Raw genomic sequence first — 20,748 nt, 5'->3', positions numbered from 1 at the left:
AGACTAAGTCTCCTCCCCTTACCCCATCCCTCTACTTCTGGGATTTTTTTTTTTTTTTTTTTTGGCCAGTAAACAGCTTAGTCTTTTATTTGCCCAAGGCCAGCTGTTGCAGGCACTGAGGGTCCAAGACTTCCAGGAGGGATGGAAGGAATGGGGGCCAAGCCATCCTGCCTCTCAGATCCTGCCTGCCCCATCCTGTGTCCCGCCTGCCCCATCCTGCTTCCTGCGGGAAATGGGAGAGTAGATAAAGTATACACTTGTGCCATCAAGTATCTGCTCAATTTTGTGTGTGTGTCAGTTGCTCAGTCATGTCTGACTCTGCGACCCCACAGACTGTGGCCGGCCAGGCTCTTCTCTGTCCAAGGGATTCTCCAGGCAAGAGTACTGGAGTGGATTGCCATTTCCTTCTCTAGACTTGCGGGATTTTAGTTCTCATTCCAGGGATCAAGCCCATGCCCCTTGTAGTGGAGGTACAGAGTCTTAACCACTGAACTGCCAGGGAAGTCCTATTTGTAGATTTTTTGATGATGGCCATTCTTACTGGTGTGAAGTGATATCTCATTGTAGTTTTGATCTGCATTTCTCTAATAATTAATGATGTTGAGCATCTTTTCATGTGCCTCTGGGCTATCTGTATGTCTTTTGGGGGAAATGACTGTTCAGGTCTTCTGCCCATTTTTTGATTGGGTTGTTTGTTTTTTGATATTGAGCCACATGAGCTGTTTGTAAATTTTGGAAATTAGACTCTTATTGGTCGCAATGTTTGCAATTTCCCCCCCCCATACTGTGGGTTGTCTTTTTGTTTTGTTTATGGTTTCCTGTGCTGTGCAAAAGCTTTTGAGTTTAATTAGGTCCCATTTGTTAATTTTTTTTAAGAAGTTGAATATTTTATTATTAAATTGTTTATTCTCCTGCAAGACTGTTGCTTCACTGTATAAGAATAGCACCAGCAAATACAGTATATTGCAAAATTAAGACAGTAATATTCTTCACTGGATACTATACAACTAACAAACTTTTCTCCACTGGCAGTTATTTCTAGTGGGAAGATCATTTTGACCCAAATCCAAGGATAGCTGTAAGCAAGTTACAATGTCATATAAGGTATAGGATAACCATGTTATCCTTGAATTACATATTTTTTGTAATTAGTTTTACCAGAGATAATTTCAGGAATTCTGAATGTTATAACTGGAGCCTAGCCTAAAAATCACAGGATGCTGTGGAAAAGATACACAGTGTTTATCTGAAGGCATTAGAAAGTTAAGGGGTATTTTCTTCAGGAAACATTGTTACAAGTAGTTTCTTTTGCTAAAAGTTGCTTTTAAAATATCTATCCACCACTAATTTTTTTTTTATTAGTTGGAGGAATCCACCACTAATTTAAGACAACTATGCTAGATTAAGTTGTTTCAAAGTAGTTTATTTAGGGGTTCCATTTTCATTCCTCAATAGATTTTATGTATTTCTCATATGCTTCTTCACTCATTAGTTCATCTAGTTCTGAAGGGTTACTGAATGTCATCTTGATCAGCCAACAGTCTTCATAACAAGACTTGTTGACAAGTCCTGGATTTTCTGCTAGAGCTTTATTAATTTCAGTTACTTCTGATAGAGGGGAATAGAGTTCAGTAGCGGCTTTCACATTTTCCAAAGCCCCAAACTCCTTCTTTGTTCAACTTTGTCCCAACTTCAGGCAGACTACAGTAAACAACATCTCCCAAAGCTTCCTGTGCAAAATTGCTGATTCTCACTGTTCCAACACCGTTTTCTGTTGTTACCCATTCGTGTTTCTCTGTGAATTTCCGCACCGACAGCAGAGCAGGGCCGGTGCGCCGGACGGCACCCGCCCGCGGTCCCCAGGGCCGCGGCGAGCAGGGCGCGCAGGCTGCCGACCTCGGCCCACACGCTCCGCACCGCTTGCAGCGCCGTGTTCGCGCGGGTGCCCATTTGTTAATTTTTGGTTTTATTTCCATTACTCTAGGAGATGGTTTGGAAAAGTTATTGCTGTAATTTATTTCAGAGTGTTCTGCCTGTGTTTTCCTCTTAAGAGTTTTACGATATCCCATCTTATATTTAGATCTTTAATCCATTTTGAGTTTGTCTATGGTGCTATGAGTGTTCTAATTTCATTTTTTTTTTTTATATGAAGCTGTCCAGTTTTCCAAGCACCATTTACTGATGAGACTGTCTTTCCTCCATTGTACAGTCTTTCCTGCTTAGTCATAGATTAATTGACCATAGATGTATGGGTTTATTTCTAGGTTTTCTATCCTGTTCCATTGATCTATATTCCCATTTTTGTATCAGTGCCATAGTGTTTTGATGAATGTAGCTTTGTTGTAAAGTCTGAAGTCAGAGAGCCTGATTCTTCCTCCTTCATTTTTCTTTCTCAAGATTACTTTGACTATTCAGGATCTTTTGTCTCTACATAGAAATGTTAAGATTTGTTTGTTCTAGTTCTGTGAAAAGTGCCATTGGTAATTTGATAGGGATTACATTGACTCTGTAGATTTTGGGGGCGGGGGGGTGTTGTGCAGCTTGCTAGATCTTAGTTTCCTGATGAAGGATTGAACCTGGGCCCTCGGCAGTGAAAGTTTGGAGTCCTAACCACTGGAATTCCCTAAAGAGTCTTTTTTGACACAGAGATGAATGCATTAAGCCCTTGCTGTGGATTGGGCTTTGTGCTGGACAGTTCAGGGATTCACCATTGGATGCATGAGACCCAGATATGGGATTTAGGAGGACATGCCAGAGTTAGGAGGCAGGTTCTTCCTTTAGGAGAACCTCCACGGGTCAAAGGAGGGTGTAAGATACAAAGAAAAAGCCCTGAACAGATCCCAGCCTATGTCAGCTGACCTCCAATGCATCCATACATGAATGAGTGAAATAAATGCTTATATTTGTAGGCCACTAAGACTTTGTGGGATTTTTTTGTAACACAGCAATAGTTGACTGACACAGATCTTGTCATCTAGGCCACAGCTGATTGGCCCAAGAAAAAGTAGGTGACCCCAAAACAGACATGAAACCAGAGACCTGTATGATTGCTGAAGGTAAGAACTCTGCCCAGCAGAGAGAAGTACCCTCACAGAATGATGACTGATCAACCAACTGGATCTTCATTCTTGGGAAAGTTGACTACAGACAACCTGAGAGTCATCAGACAGAGGAGTGACCCTGAACTAAGAGAAGTATAAAAGAACTGAGAAAAGTATGAAAGCAGGGAGGGAGCAGAAGCCAGGAAGCAGCTGCATCTATAAATAAACAGAAACCATAGGAAGAGAGGGACTTCCTTGGTGGTCCAGTGGCTAAGACTCTGGTCTCTCAATGCAGGGACTCTGCGTTCAATCCCTGATCAGGGAACAAGATCCTGCATGCTGCAGCATATCCAAATAAATAAATAAATATATTTTAAAGAAACCATACGAAGAGAATCGTGTAGAGAATAGTTGTTCAGAAACAGTACAGGAGGAGGAAGCACAACACTGGGAAGTAGAGGCAGATGACCAGTGTTTCTGCTGAGTCACTGGAAGTGACGTTGAACCACCAGAGAAGCTGTGACGTAGCCATTGTCCCAGTGGACTGGGAACAGGGACAAGAGCAAGCTGCATATTTGTCTAGAAGTTCATCAGTCCCGAGTCTGAGACATGATTCTGCTTTTCAGGGTAAGTAAAGAGAAAAAAAAGAAAAGTTGTGTGGTTTACAGGTATTTATTTATATTACATTTTATGCAATTTTGTGCACAAGAAATAATGTTAAAAACATTATAGAGATTCTGAAATATTTCATCAAAACAAAGGAAGGGGCATATTTTCCTGAAGACTGGAAGAAAGAAACAGGATTCTTGAGAAATATTTACTGTAGGATTTGAAAGGAATTTTCAGGAAGGTTTTCACTAGAAGTAGGAGCAGAGTACTTTAAGAAATGAAAGTCTGAGATGAAAAGGCAGCAGAGGTTCTCTTTTGGGAGAGAAGGAGAATTGCCTGAAAACTCAAAATGCACAGAGAACCAAAGTCCATGTGTGAAGCACTCAAGAACAGGACTGAAGGTTGGGACAGAGCTGGTGAGGGATGCTAAGAATGAAATGAAGTCAAGTGAAGTCGCTCAGTTGTGTCCAACTCTTTGCGACCCCATGGACTGTAGCCTACCTCGGTCCGTGGGATTTTCCAGGCAAGAATACTGGAGTGGGTTGCCATTTCCTTCTCCAATACTAAGAATAAACTTGAGCAAAATGCACAAGAAAAGGACCGGAAGATTAGGAAAGAGTATCAGCAACAAAAACAGTGTAAGGGAACATGAGTGGGAGAACAGAAATGGAAGGTCAGGAAACCAGCTGCTCCCAAAGATAAGAACAGAACTGGTGGGAGTGACGTCACAGGTGACAAATCTGTGCTGGGAGGTTTCTCCAGGGTGTGGCACCGTTTGAATTATCGGGCTGGAGGGCATACTGTATCCCAGATGAAGTATTAAAAGTGAACAGGGGCTTCCCTGGTGGCTCAGTAATAATCTGCCTGACAATGCCAGGAGACTCGGGTTTGATCCCTGGTCTGGGAAGATCGCACATGCTGCAGAGTAGCTAAGTCCGTGCACCACAGCTATTGAGCCTGTGCTCTAGAGCCCAGGAACTGCAATTGCTGAAGCCTGAATCCCCTAGAGCCCATGCTCCGCAACAAGAGAAGCCACTGCAATGAGATGTCTGTGAACTGCAACTAGAAAGTAGCCCTGGATTGCCACAACTAGAGAAAAGCCCTTGCAGGACCAAAGACCCAGCACAGCTCAAAGTAAATAAATAAATATATAATTTTTTTTTTTTTTTAAGTAAACTGAAGCCAGATCCATCCTGACTAAATATCTGAATTAAAGGATACATCTCAGCAAAGTTAAAAGGCTTCCTAGACTAACTGACTTCACTGCAAATATCGTGCTGTGCTGCGCTCCGTTGCTTTAGCCCTGTCTGACTCTGATCACACACTGTAGCCCACCAGGCTCCTCTGTCCGTGGGAATTCTCCAGGCAAGAACACTGGAGTGGGTTGTGATGCCCTCCTCCAGGGGATCTTCCTGACCCAGGGATCGAACCGGCATCTCCTGCATTGGCAGGCAGATTCTTTACCACAGAGAGCCACTGGGGATCTCCAATATAGCTGATTCTTGAATATAGCTGTATACGTATAGCAGATTCATTTTGTTGTACAGAGAAACTAACCCAACGTCATAAAGCAACTATCCTGTGTGCTTAGTCACTTAGTCGTGTCCAACTCTTTGTGGACCCGTGGACTGTGTAGCCTGCCATGCTGCTCTGTCCATGGGATTCTCCAGGCAAGAATACTGAAATGGGTTGCCATTTCCATCCTCCAGGGGATCTCCACGCCCCAGGGATTGAACCTGCAGGGGGACTCTTTACCCGCTGAGTCATAAGGGAAGCCTATACCCCAAATGAAAAAAAAAGAAAGAAAAGTCTTCCTAAAAAGGAACAGAAAGCAATCAAGCCTGAGACTTCTCTGTGACACTCAATGCCCAGAGACAAAGGAACAACGTCTACATTTATGTCACAAGCTGTGAGTCAATTATTTTATATGTATCCAAGTTTCTTTTTACATGCGAGGGCAACAGAACTTCTGAGAATGTTTGGGTTTGGAAATACCATTGTGACTCCTTCTTCTCCTTTTTTTTTTTTTTAAATAAAAAAGGTATTTTAACTTACCAAGACATGAAGTGAAATGAAAACTCCAAAATGGGGAAATCTTGGCATAACTGTAAATAATTTTTATAAACCTAGTTAGAACACTAAATATAAGTTTCAAAAATCCTTTTAAAGAGAAAATATATAGAGTGAATTCTAAAAATTATATTAACAACAGTATAGATGTCAATCATGTATTGCCTGCCATGTTCAGAGTCCATTTTAAAGAAATATGTCAGGTCACAGAAATTCAACTCTACTGAAACAAAAAGCATTTATTGGCTCAGGTGGCTACATAGTAGGACTTTATTGTTTATCCCCCCTATATATAATAGTTTGCCTGTGCTAATCCCAAACTCCCAGTCCTTCCCTCCCCTGCTCCCCCTCCCTCTTGGAAACCACAAATCTGTTCTCAAGATCGGTAAGAATATAAATCTTAGAAATTCTCATAATGAGAAAAGAGATTATAACTATGTGAGGTGATGGATGTTAACTAAACTTACAGTAGTAATCATTTTGTAGTATATACATATGTAGTATATACATATGTATATATATGGAATCACTCAGTTGTGTCCAACTCTTTGCAACCCCATGGATTGTAGCCCTCCAGGCTCCTCTGTCCATGGAATTCTCCAGGCAAGAATACTATAGTGGTGCTATTTCCTCCTTCAGGCGATCTTCCCGACACAGGGATAGAACCCGAGTTACCCGCATTGCAGGCAGTTTCTTTACTGTCTGAGCTGCCAGGGAAGCCTTTTATACTAGAGTGGGTTGCTGTTGCCTTCTCCAGGGGAATCTTCACAAGCCAGGGATCGAACCCAGGTCTTCTGCATTGCAGTCAGATTCTTTACCAGCTGAGCCACCAGGGAAGCCCTATACATATGTATAGCAAGTCATTATGTTGTAAACTTAAAATACATTAGTAGAATACAATTAATACAATATACTAATACAATGTTATATGTCAACTATATTTCAATTTTGAAGTCTCAAAAAAAGGTTGCATTGTGTTTTAAAAGGGAGACAAAGAAGCTAATGATATATTTAGAAAGTCATGGAAACAAAGTAGTGGAACCCAAATTGGACCCAGTAAAGGTGTTGATTCTATGGATACCATGTGGTAAAACAAGAAAGCACCAGGACTTCCCTGGTGATCCAGTGGATTAGAATCCACCTGTCAATGCAGGGGACCCCAGTTTTATCCCTGGTCTGGGGAGATCCTATATGCCACAGGGCAAATAAGCCTGTGCTCCACCACAAGAGAAGCCACTGCAGTCAGAAACTTGCAACTAGAGAAAGTCTGCACACAGCAACAGAGACCCAGCACAGCCAAAAATAAATAAAATAAATAACAGCTTTTTAAAAAGAAAGCACCAGCACTTTGGGAGAAAATCCTGGTGACAGTAGGGGAGCACTCTAGAAATGCTGCATCACCAGTGCCCTTGACGGCACAGCGGTCAGTTTTGTGTGTAAAAACAGTCATCTATGACTCAATCAGGAAACAAATCAGAAGAGTCGGATTTTGAAGAAATTTGGGGAGTATTTTCACCAATTTACTTTACTTGCAGTTTTCATGTATGCATCAACATGATTTTTTGGGAAGAACCTTTAATTAGCATACAGCTGACATTTCAAGTACTAGGGAAGCATTGTTCTATCAGGTACCAGGCAGCGAATCCAGACCCAGTGGATCCAACACTAAACTTGCCAGACAAGGTCCCTCCCCGTAGCTTATATTATACTCTGGGAGAGAGGCAGTAAACTAAGTTAGAGTATTCCAAATTAAAAAAAAAAAAGTGTTTATTTATCTGGTCTTAGTTGTGGCACATGGGATAAAATAATTTTATTTATTTATTTTTGGCCATGCTGGGTCTTTCTTGCTGTGCAGGCCTTGCTCTGGTTGTAGTGAACGGAGGCTACTCTCTAGTTGAGGTACCCAGGCTTCTCATGGTGGTGGCTTCTCTTGTTGGGGAGCATGGGCTGTAGGGCATAGGCTTCAGTAGTTGCAGCATATGGGTTCAGTAGTCGTGTTTGCTGGGCTCTTGAGCACAGACTCAATAGCGGTGGTGCCTGGGCTTAGTTGCTCTGAGGCATATGGGATCTTCCTGAACCAAGGATTGATCTCCTGCATTGGCAGACAGATTCTTTACCACCGAGCCACAAGGTAAGCCCTCTTTGTGGGATCTTTCATTGCAGCACACAGACTCTCGTTGTGGCTCGAGGGCTTAGTTGCTCTGCAGCATGTGGGATCTTAGTTCCCCGATCAGGGATCGAACCTGCTTCTCCTGAATTTTAAGGTATATTCTTAACCACTGGGCCACCAGGGAAGTCCAAACACTGTGCTGAATTTTATGACAGAAATCAGCAATGTGATGTGATGGCGAGCAACTTGGGCAGGTGGCTACACTAGGTCCTGTGGTTACAGAGCCAGAACCACACTGAGGCCTTGGCAAGAGGGGCTCCTCCCTGGCTCTCAGCTTAACTTTATACAGACCTCCAGGGGATCTTGTTAAAATGCAGATTTTGACTCATCAGGGCTGAGGGAGCCCTGAGAGTCTGCATTTTTTTTTAAATTAATTTTTATTGGAGTAGGTGCTAGTGGTAAAGAATCCACCAGCCAATGAAGGAGCCTTCACAGAACTCCTGGGTTTGATCTCTCCTGGGTTTGATCAAACCCAGGGTTTGACCCCTGGGTCCGAAGAGCCCCTGGAGAAGGAAATGGCAACACACCGCAGTATTCTTGCCTGGAGAATCCCATAGACAGAGGAACCTGGCAAGCTACAGCCCATGGGGTCGCAAAGAATCTGACATGACCGAGCAACTTAGCACAGTACATGGTTGCTTTACAATGCTGCGTTAGTCTCCACTGTACAGCAAAATGAATCAGCTCTAAGTATACATACGGCCCCTCTTTTTTGGATTTCCTTCCCATGTAGGTCACCAAAGAGCACCGAGTAGAGTTCCCTGTGCTTACAGTAGGTGCTCATTAGATATTTGTTTAATACTTAGTGTATACATGTCAACCCCGATCTCCCAATTCATTCCACGCCCCCCACCTTGGTATCCAGAACTTTGTTCTCTACATCTGTGTCTCTGTTTCTGCTTTTCAAGTGAGTTCATCTATACCATTTTTGTAGATTCCACATATAAGAGATATTATATATTTTCTCTTTCTGACTTTCTTCCCTCTGTGTAACAGTCTCTAAGTCTATCCATGTCTCTGCAAATGGCATTATTTCACTCCTTTCTACGGCTGAGTAATAGTCCATTGTATATATGCACCACATCTTTATCCATTCCTCTGTTGATGGACGTTTAGGTTGCTTCTGTGGACTGGCCACTGTTAACAGTGCTATAGGGAACATTGGGGTGCATGCATTTTTTGAACCGTATTTCTGTCTAATACATGTTCAGGCGTGGGATTGTTGGATCATATGGTGGTTCTATTTTTAGTTTTTTGAGGAACTTCATACTGTTCTCCATTCCTCATACTGTTCACTAATTTACATTCCCACCGACAGTGTAGGAGGGCTTCCTTTTCTTCTCACCCTCTCCAGCATTTATTGTTTGTAGATTTTTTGATGGAGGGTCTACATTTCTTACAAGCAGCTGGGTGATGCTGAAGCTCCTGTTCCAAGGACCACACTATGGTAGCAAGACTTCAGGGCACTCTGTGTATCACAAATACTGAAACACAAGGCCCCTTTCCCTCCCTCTTGGCTTGTGAAAAGATTTTTGCATGTTTGGTTGACAACTGAGCAAATGGGAATTATGAGAGAGTAACGTGCCAGTTGGGCTTTCTGGTGGCTCAGTGGTAAAGAACTCGCCTACCAATGCAGGAGACGTGGGTTCAATCCCTTGTTTGGGAAGATCCCCTGGAGAAGGAAATGGCAACCCACTCCAGTATTCTTGTCTGAAAAATCCCATGGAAAGAAGGAGCCTGGCAGGCTACAGTCCCTGGGGTCGCAGAAGAGTTGAACATAACTTAGTGACTAAACAGCAATATGTTTTCAGAAGCTCCAGAGAAGATAAAAACAAAGAAATTTAATCCATATAGCAGGAGATAAAGTATCAAGAGGCATAAGAAAGAGAAAGCATACAGTAAGATGACTGATTATACCAAATATGTGGATCAGAACAATTCATGAAAATATTTTAAACTCCTCTATGAAAAAAATTAATGTTTTCAAGTTAAGCTAATCAAAAAAATTCTGTTAATAGTAGTTACCTCAGAGGAGAGAAACAGGACATGGAAGACAGAGGGAAAGGAAAATTCCTTTTCACCTTTATGAAAATGTACATTTGCATCTTTTTGAAACAATTATTTATTTATTTGGCTGCACTGGGTCTTAGCTGTGGCATGCAGGATATAGTTCCCTGACCAGGGATCAAACCCAGACCCCCTGCCTACAGAGTGTGGAGTCTTAGCCAGTGGACCCCCAGGGAAGGGTCCTATTGGGTATTTTGAATTTTATTATTGTGTTTTGATTATTCAAAATAATAAATGCATAGTAAAATTAAACCATATAGTATAGATAATGTCTTGTTAAGTGTTTTTTATACTGATTTTTTATACCGATTTTATACTGACATAGGGTATATTTTATTTATACTGATATAGGGTATATTTATGATGATCATATAACAATGATAAAGCTTTAGGCACAAAATCATATTGTACTGAAATATATAAAGTCAAAATACATAGATACCCTGGGAAACCAAACTTATATATATATATATAATATATATATATAGCTATATATATATATATAGCTATATGTAGCTATAAGGACTATAAAATATAATAGTAGTGAGAAACTGTGTCATAACCCAGCAGTCTGTAGCAGATGAAGTAAGAAAAATTACCCAAAGGTACAAAGGTATTGAGAATCTAAATGATAATCAGGTGATTGATTAATTAGCCACTCATTCAGCAAATATTTATTGAATGTGTATGACGTGCACCGTGCCCTTTGCTGGATACCAGGAATGCAGCAATAAACTTTCCATCCTGGAGCTTGCCTTCAAATGATATTTATTGAACTTTGTATCTCATAAATGGAGAACACACCTTTTTTCCATGTTAATGAAACATCTATAAATATTGATAAAATATAAGGCTCTGAAGGAAATACCAGATAACTTCAAAACTGAAATTGTACTGGCCACCTCTTCTGACCACAATGCAGCAAACCAGAAATTTACATTTAATTAAGAAAACCCAACCTTTTAAAAACCCCAAAAATAGTTCGGGAACTTCCCTGGTGGTCCAATGGTTAAGGCTTCACAGTTCCACTGGACAGGACACAGGTTCAATCCCTGGCCAGGGAACTAAGATCTCATGCTGCATGGCGTGGCCAAGCAATAGTAATAATAAAAACCCAAAGCAGCAAATCCAAATTGCCAACACTGAAGGTTATAAACAGGTAATGAGAATGTATCATGGCAAAACTGGAAGAACTGGTGGAAATGACTCCAGATTTCTGAGTACTTATGGTTAGCACTTAAAATTGATGCCAAAGACTTTTCATATGTTATTTTATATAATCCTCACAACAGATATGGCATAATGTCCCTGTTGTGATGTAGTCACCCATAAAAATTTGCCAAAGTGGTGTATGTGGCTCAGAGAGATTAAGTAACTTGCCTAAAACTAAAACTGACACTGGTCAACCTGGGACTTGTACTCAGGCCTGGCAGACTCTTGTGTTTGTAATTGCTGTGCTACCATCAGTATGATTGATGGAATATGCAGAGGGGAGGAGCCAATGATGTAAGCTGGCTTTAATCAAAACTTGTTTTCTCAGGCTTTTTGTTTCCCTGCCTATCCTTCCCCTCTTTCTTCCCTCTTTTCTTTCCCTCCCCCTCCCTTTTCTTTTTTTCATTGAACAAAGGATGATTGAGCACTTACTGTGTACCAGACATTGCTCAATATGCTGAGGATTCAGTGACGAGAGGCAGAAAATAAACAGGTCAACAATACTTACACAGTTTTAGAGAGCAATATTTGTTATGAAGAAAAAGAAAACATGATAAGGAGGTAGATTGACAGGTGTTTAGAGCTATTTTCATTAGGGAGGTCGGGGGAGGTCTCTCAGAGGCTGTGACCTTCAGAAAGGAAGTGGGCTTTGGGAGGAAGAATGTTCCAATCAAAGCAACAGCAAGTGCAATGTCCCTGGGGAGATGGGCTTAGCCTGCTATGGGCGCAGCGAAGAATGGCAGAGTGGATGGAACTCGGTGAATGAGGAAGGAGCTGAAGAGGTGGCTTTGAAGGCCATCATCAGAGTCATGGGGCAGCTGTGGGGCAGCCTGGAGCAGGGGTTGACGTGTTACCTTTTGTTATGAGGAGAATGGATTGAAGGAGGGTAAGACTGGAAGAGGGGAGACAGGTGAGGAGGTTATTGCAGTGGTGCAGGTGAGGGATAGTGGTGGCCTGAACTGTGTGGTAAAGACAGAGAAGGGTGATGAGTGATCAGATTTGGGGTAGAGTTTTGTTTTTGTGTTTTATTTGGCTACACCAGGGCTTAGTTGCGGCATGTAGGATCTTTAGTTGCATCATGGGGCATCTATTCCCTGACCAGGGATCGAACTTGGGGCATTGGGAGCCCAGAGTCTTAACCACTGGACCACCAGGAAAGTCCCCTGGGATAAATTTTGAACGTAGAGCCATTGAAATCTACTGAGGGCTGTGGGCATTGATGAGCCCTAAGACTTAGTGATGGGGTGGGAGGGGCCACTCATAAACACGAAGAAGCACAGAAAAGATAGGTGAAGGGATGGGAGAAGGAGTGTAATCAGAGAAAGGAAAAAATAGGGAAGCAGGCTGGAGGAGGAGCCAGCAAAAGGATCCTCTGGTCAGGAGGGAGGAAAACCAGGAGAGTGTGCTACCCCAGAGGCCAACACCGGTTCAAAGAGCGAGTGCATTTAACAACTCTTAAATGCTGCTAAGAGTCTGAGTAATGACCACTGGGCTTGGCCTTATCTCAGCAAGAGTACTTTCATTGAAATGGTTTGGGATGTGAATGGAGAAGAAAGGATGATAAGACATTTGAGGAATGAATTTAACATGGAGGACCAAAACAGAAAAAAGGAAATTGTAAGAAATTGTTATCATAAGAAGCACTGGTGGGACGATGAGGAAGTTCTTTTCTGATTGTTTCTCTTTCCTCTGGAAAACAAGTTTTTATATCACTAATGGAGGTTGGAGGGTGCAGTGTCGTCACTTGAGGCAAGAAGGGAAATTTCAGAGATCAGAAGAAAGTACAGTATTGAGCCATAGGATTGCCAGGCGTGCTAAGAACCTGCTTGTGATTCATCATTACAGATTCAAAGTGAGATTTGTCAACACAGTCGTTTATCCTCAGCCTTACTCAGTAGCTCAGGGAAAGTCTCACTGTTGGTAGAGTTTGGTTTGATCCTTCTTGCAGTTTTATATAGAAGATGGTGGGAGAAGGACAAGAGAATTAAGAGTGTGTACACAAAGGGGACTTCCTTGGTGGTCCAGTGGTTAAGACTCTGAGCTCCCAATGCAGGGGGCCTGGGTTCAATCCCTGTTCAGAGAACTAGAAAGACCTTGATACTGGGGAAAATCAAATGCAAAAGGAGAAGAGGGCAGCAGAGGATGAGATGGTCAGATAGCATCGCCAAGTCAATGGACATGAACTTGAGCAAATTCCGGGAGATACTGAAGGACAGAGGAGTCTGGCATGCTGCAGCCCATGGAGTCAAGAAGAGTCAGACACGGCTTAGTGACTGAACAACAACAAATGCTGCAACTAAGACCTGGTGGAGCCAAGTAAATAAATAAGATAAAAAAGAATTTGAAGAAGAGTGTACACAAAGGAATCATTATAGTGATAGACAGTTGAACTTAAAATGGGTGAAGTGGGGTGTGAAGATGTGAAGAAGGTGATAGACAGTGAAAATGTGGACTGGACAATGGACTGGAGAAACCAAAGGTTGAAGGATTGATGTACTGAGGATATCAGAGAGTGGACTGGAAGGATGGATAGAGTGGAGTGCTGGGAATCCAAAGGTTGGAAGGGGTGCAGTTACCTCAGCGTGTGGCTGAGGTCAGGTGGCAGAGAAGAGGACAAGAAACTGAGATGTTTGGGAGGGGGGATCGGGATGGGGAATACGTGTAACTCCATGGCTGATTCATATCATTGTATGACAAAACCCACTGAAATGTTGTGAAGTAATTAGCCTCCAACTAATAAAAAAAAATAAATTTAAAAAAAAAAAAGAAAGAAACTGAGATGTTGGGCTGCTGGATGGATTATCTCAGAGGATGTCTCAGTTACACAAATGAAGACATGATTAATGATAGAGAAGTAAATATAAACCAGATGCATAAGCCCTTGATGAAACTGGTAGTTGTTGCAAGATGATTGCCGCAAGGCAGGGTGATGGCTGGTCTAGGCTGCTGGCATGTGCTTCTGAGAGGCTGGGGTTTTGAAGGGAGGAGAAATTTTTTGGAAGCAAAAACAGATAAGGAAGACAACAGCCTCACCCCAGAATGTGTGGAATGTGGGAGGAAAAATACCTGTTCAAAAGGGGGCTTCAGAGGATAACCAAGCATCTGAGAGCAAGATGGCAAAGGGATTACGGTTCCATCCAGCTTTGAGATTTTTGCCTTTTGAATTATAAGTGTTTTACCATATGAATATGAACATTTTAAACTTAAATTTGATATCAACCTGTATTACATGATATACGATAAATCTTTGTGTTTGTATTGGTATTGCAGCTTCTATTAAGCAACAGTTCTCTTTGTGGAAAACAATAAGAGTAATGATAAGAGTATTTCCAGTGGAAAACTTGGCATTAATCTCCAGTAACCTCTATACCAATACTCATTAAAGATCTGTGCATTAGATTAAAAAAGAAAAAAAGAATGCAAAGAGAAAACCAGGAGAAGAGGTGGATGCTTTGGAGGTTCTTGTTGACCTTAAATCCCAGAGGGTCCAGTGAGAGAATCTGGGGCTGGAAAGGGAGGAGGTAAGAGACTGAACCCAAGAGGGGATGAACAGAGTTGTGTGGGGATAAGTCAGTGAGTGTCTTGGCAACTGTGGACTTCTGGCACGTTGCCAGGGAAAGTGTGTGACGTGGTTTCCTGGGCTTTAGACACTGTTCTGTCCTCTTTGTGGCTTCATAGCAGCTCTTTGGCTTCTGCTGTGGTTCCTGTCTTCTGTGCCTCAGATCTGAGTCCACGAAGCTAGCTTGGGACTAACACCCTTCACAGACCCCGTGTTGTCTTCTTAATCCTGTGCGTCTACCCCTGCAAACTGCCTTCCTCCTTCTTTGGCCAGAAACTCTAGGTGAAGTGTCTCAAGCATATCAACTACCCCAACCTCCAGGGAAACTGAGACAGTCTTGTGTTCGGTTTGATTCCCTCCTGGGACACTTCCTACTTTCTCCTTCATTTATAATAGAGAAAAAAATTAAGAACTGCCTAAATGTCCCACTAGACTGTGTCACATTCATAAAGTAAATTAATGTACAGCCACCTATGAAAATAGATTGTCTAATGACATGTCATGTACGGAAGTGAGAGTTGGACTATAAAGAAGGCTGAGCGCCAAAGAATTGATGCTTTCAAATTGTGGTGTTGGAGAAGACTCTTGAGAGTCCCTTGGACTGCAAGGAGATCCAACCAGTCAATCCTAAAGGAAATCAACCCTAAATATTTATTGGAAGGACTGATGCTAAAGCTGAAGCTCCAATGCTTTGGCCACTTGATGCAAAGAGCTGACTCATTGAAAAAGACCCTGATGCTGGGAAAGATTGAGGGCAGGAGGAGAAAGGGGCAACAGAGGATGAGATGAGATGGCATCACCGACTCAATGGACATGAGTCTGAGCAGACTCTGGGAGATAGTGAAGGACAGGGAAGCCTGGCATGCAGCAATCCATGGGGTCACAGAGTTGGACATGACCTAGAGATTGAACAACAAGGACATGAGAAGTAATTCATAATGTATTCTTAAAGAGCAAGCTAGTTAACGTGATGTTCGATATGATTAAAGTTTGTGAAAATGTGTGTGTTCTGGCCCAGTGGCTAAGACTCTGTGCTCCCAAGGCAGGGGGCCTAGGTTCAATCCCTGGTCAGGGAGCTAGATCCTGTATGCTGCAACTAAAATATTGTACATGCAGCAATGAAGACCCAGCACAGCCAAATAACATACATTCTGATGAAAGGGACTGTGAACACACCGAAATGGCGACGGTGGTCATCTCTGGGTGTTGAGGTTGAGGGTCATTTGAGTTTTCTTTTCCGTGTTTTCTGTATCTTCTAAGTTGCCCGATTGTTGCTTCCAGTTCACTTCCATCTCACCATCTACCTTCTCAAGGTTGCCACCACTGGCCTGTTGAATACTCTCATGTCTTTGCTGTGACGTACACAGGACATTTCTTCACCTTGACCTGACCTGGCCTCAGCAGTGTCTGGCACGCTGACTACTGTTTCTTTGTTTCTGAACCTGTTTTTCATTGCCCTCAGCACTTCTTCCTCTCTGGGCAGGCTCCTCTTCCTCTGACCATCCTTCCCTCCACAAGGATTCTATTTTATAATATATATATGTGTGTGTGTGTGTGTGTGTGTGTGTGTGTGTGTGTGTATAGTATTCTATATTATATGTAGAATATATATTGTATTCTATTGATTCTTTTTTAAAATATATATATATTGTACTTAGTTGCTCAGTTGTGTCCAACTCTTTGCGACCCCATGGACTGTAGCTCACCCGGCTTCTCTGTCCATGGGGATTCTCCAGGCAAGAATACTGGAGTGGGTTGCCATGCCCTTCTCCAGGGGATCTTCCCAACCCAGGGGTTGAACCCAGGTCTCCTGCATTGCAAACAGATTCTTTACCATCTGAGCCACCAGGGAAGCCCAAGAATACTGGAGTGGGTAGCCTATCCTTTTTCCAGGGAAACTTCCAGACCCAGGAATCGAAGCAGGGTCTCCTTAATTGCAGACAGATTCTTTACCAGCTGAGTTACCAGGGAAGCCCATATATATATATGTGTTATATATATATATAACACTTACCACCCACCTCCTACCACCCACCTATATATGTGTGTATGTGTGTGTGTGCTAAGTCATGTCCTACTCTTGGAGACCCCATGGACTGTAGCCTGCCAGGTTCCTCTGTCCATGGGATTCTCTAGGCAAGAATACTGAAGTGGATTGTCATTCCCTTCTTCAGGGGATCTTCCCGACCCAGGGATCAAGCTCACTTCTATTGCATCTCTTGTGTCTTCTGCACTGGCAGGTGGATTCTTTATCACTGTGCAACCTGGGAAAACCCTTATGTATTACTTAATTAATATTAATTTATTTAATTGCATTGGGTCTTAGTTGTGGCATGTGGGAACTTATTGCCTGACCAGGGATCAAACCCGGGCCCCCTTGCCTTGGGAATGTGGAGTCTTAACTCCTGGACCACCTGGAAAGTCCCCAAGGTTCTGTCTTTAAGGCCACTTCTTCTCCCTCGGGCCCTCATTCTCTCTCCTCTTTGTGTGAATTCCCTCTCTCACATGTTAACTGCCTGCCAGCATCTCTACCATGAGGTTCCATGAGCATTTCAAACTTAACATGAATTCATTACTTTTGTCTCCCACTCCTTCCAACTTCTCTAGCTCCACCCTTCCTCTTCCTGTGTCCCCACTGCCTGCACACAGCACCTCCTTCCATCTAGTTGCCCTGACTGGGAACCTACAGCTCCTTCTCTGCCCCCCACCTTGTTCCAGTATGATTGCTCACCACCTGTTATTTCTACCTTCTCATTAGCCCCAGGATTTACCTGTCTGTCTCCAGCATCAAGGCGCCGCCAGCTCTTACCTATATTATTACCAAAAACTCCTAGCTCATCTGTCTCAAGTCTTACTCTTTCATAGTCCACTTTCCCTCCAGTCTAGCAGGAACAGCTTTCTAGAATTCCTCTGGAAGAACTTTCCGATGGTCCAGTGGCTAAGACGCCAAGGCAGGGAGCCCAGGTTCTATCCCTGGATAGGGAACTAGATTCCACATGCTGCAACTGAAAAGATCTGTGCCCCAGCCCAGCCAAGAAAAAGAAAACCTTTAGTAAATGCTAAGTGGCTATTACGTCTCAGGCACTGTGAAAGAGCATAGTTACAATCAGACTGGCAAGGTTTCCCTTTTCATGGAATTTAGTTTGTAGTGTGTATTGGAGGAGGAGGGGTAATAAACATAAATGAATGACATGATAAAGTAACTGTGACACGTGCTCAAAGAAAATAAAAGAGTAGAAGATGGGGGTAAGAGATCCTTGTAAATTTCATGGAAGCAAGGACCATTCTTTTGTTTTTTCCCCATTGCATCTCTAACACAAAACCGTGTGTGCATTCAATCAATATTTAGTAAGTCAATTATCAAAGTAGGCTGTTTGTAATCTAAACATTTTTATTACTGAAGTACTGTGTGTTCATGCAAGAAAAATGAGCAGGACAGCAAAAAAAATAGTAAACAAACCCTTAGTAATGCTACCACTTGGAGATAGCAATACGCTTTGGTAATTCTATGTAGGAGAGCACAGGAACTTAACGAGAGATTATTTTTCTGGCAAAGGGAGTGACGAAAAGTTCTATTTCCCCTCAATCCATCAGGGACCTAGGCTGCCCTTGTATGGCATTAAGAGACGCACAAGGTACTATGGAGGGGGGTCTACCCTCATCTGGGGTCAAGGAAGGCTACCCTTCTAAGGAAGTGACCTTTAAGTGTAAAGGAATTTGTTGTGCGAGAAAATGGGGAAGTTCCACACTGAGGAATGTCTTCATTTAGAGTTTCTGGCTCCAGGGTAGAGATAGGGGCAGGAAGTGGGATGAAATCAGCCTTTGGGAGTTGGCAGCGACCACATTAAAAGAGCATTTTTATCTAGATCTAGCTGCCAGTTTTTGGGAACTAGAGAATACAGATGCACAGATTAAAAATAAAATAAAATAAAACCTCCCAGAGGAAGTAATTGGCCCGATCCAGAATGAGGAACATTCTACAGGACAAATGATTTAGTTACTCATTGACTCAGCGTGAACATAAAAAAAGGGAAGGAGGCTTGTTATAGGAAAAAAAACAAAACGAAACACCCAAACTTAAGAGACATCACAACCACAAGCCACCTGTGGATCTTCTTTATTTCTTTGTTTTAAAATTTTTATTTATTTATTTATGGATGTGCTGGGTCTTCATTGCAGAGCTTGGGCTTCTCATTGTGGTGGCTTCTCTTGCTGTGGCTAGAAGACGCTAGAGCATGGGCTTCAGGAGTTGCAGTATACGGTCTAAATAGTTGAGGCTCCCCGGCTCTAGAGCACAGGCTCAATAGTTGTGGTGTGAGGGATTTGTTGCTCCATAGTATATGGGGTCTTCCTGGACCAAGGATTGAATCCATGCCTCCTGCACTGGCAGGTGGATTCTTTACTGCTAAGCCACTCTTATTTATTTCTTGATTGTAACAAACCAACTGTAAAAGGCATCTTGGAGACAATTGAAGAAATGTGAATATGAACTGGATATGATGATGAAATGTTAAAGAATAATTGTTAATTTTATTGGGTATGATAATGGCATGGTGGTTACACTTTTTCAAAGGCCTTATTCGTTGTGGATGCATGTGAGACAACTGATGTCTGCGGGTGTGTTTTACAACACTCTGGGAAAAAGCTGGGAGTGTGATATTTTTGATATAAACAATATATGTTTGGGGGACTTCCTTGGTGGTCCAGTGGTTAAGGATTCACTTTCCAATGCAGGGGACTCAAATTTTATCCCTGGTCAGGGAACTAGGATCCCACAAGCCTCTGGGCAACTAAATCTGCTTGTGTTAACTAATGAGCCTGAGTTTCCCAACAAAGACCCATCACAGCCAAAAAGAAAGAAATATATATTTGGCCTTTTCCCCACATTTCTGGCTCAAAATTGTATGAACCCCTTGAAATTTTCCTGAGTGATAGAGAGGAATGTCTTCTGTTACTCATTACAGACCCCTTTTAACTATACCTGAGTTTATGCTAATGAGGTGACCCAGTGGTTCACTGGATAGCTTCAGGACTATTCCTCAGGAATAGCCTCCTGTGTCTGGATGGTGTAGAGCCATCTGTGATTGTTTAACAGGGACCTGTGGGTCCTGTATCGACCCAAACATACTCTTCTGCACTGCAGCATTTACCACCAATGATGTTGCCCTTAAATTAGTCACTCTCACAATCCATTTTAGTAAAGGTCCTTCAGGAAGCTGATGATACTAGTCTGAAAAATGAAGCAGCTAACTCCTTCACGACTATATTCCTGGTTTCAGGAGTTTCTTGGTTTTTGCCCTCCCCACCCATGCTAACTTCCCAGGTGGCTCAGTGGCAAAGAATTCACCTGCCAATCCAGGAGATTTGGGGTTCGATCCCTGGGTTGGGAAGATCCCCTGGAGAAGGAAGTGGCAACCCACTCCAATATTCTTGCCTGGAAAACCCCACGGACAGAGGCTACAGTCCATGGGGTTGCAAAGAATCAGCATGCATGAGCATGCATGCTAACTACTTCCTTGGTGACCAGGAGACTTAGAGGTACTTTCTGTTGTCCCAGCCTAATTTTTTACTTAGAGGATAGCTTTAAGGCTAGTGGCCAAAATTCAGGCTGACCCAAATCTGAACTTAGTCTAGCATCAAAGTCCAAACCAGAACTCTTTTTTAAGTTTGATTATAGCTATTACAGATAATCACCAAGGGATGCATACTTCACACTTTTTTTCTTATGGGTTTGGACTTTCTTATGCTCTTCCCTGATGACTCAAACAGTAAAGAATCCACCTGCAGTGCAGGAGACCCAGCTTCGATTCCTGGGTCAGGAAGATCCTCTGGAGAAGGAAATGGCAACCCACTACAATGTTCTTGCCTGGAGAATTCCATGGACAGAAGAGCCTGGCAACCCCAGTCTATGGGGTCACAAAGAGTTGGACAGGCTATGTGACTAACACACACACACATGCCTCTAGTGAAACAACTTTCTGGGGTTGACTCCAACTCTAAATTCCATTTCCATTTGTAAT

At 42.6% G+C, this 20,748-nt stretch overlaps 1 pseudogene; it reads right to left on the bottom strand.

Moving 5' to 3' along the window:
- Positions 1-1,441: 1,441 nt before the first annotated feature.
- Positions 1,442-1,950, bottom strand: LOC136150159 (glycine cleavage system H protein, mitochondrial pseudogene; annotated as a pseudogene).
- Between the last annotated feature and the right edge of the window lie 18,798 nt (positions 1,951-20,748).

Source organism: Muntiacus reevesi, chromosome 18, assembly GCF_963930625.1.
Source record: "Muntiacus reevesi chromosome 18, mMunRee1.1, whole genome shotgun sequence".
NCBI classification, from domain to species: domain Eukaryota; kingdom Metazoa; phylum Chordata; class Mammalia; order Artiodactyla; family Cervidae; genus Muntiacus; species Muntiacus reevesi.
Note: the sequence above shows the minus strand (reverse complement) of the source record. Positions and strands in the feature narration are given on the sequence as shown.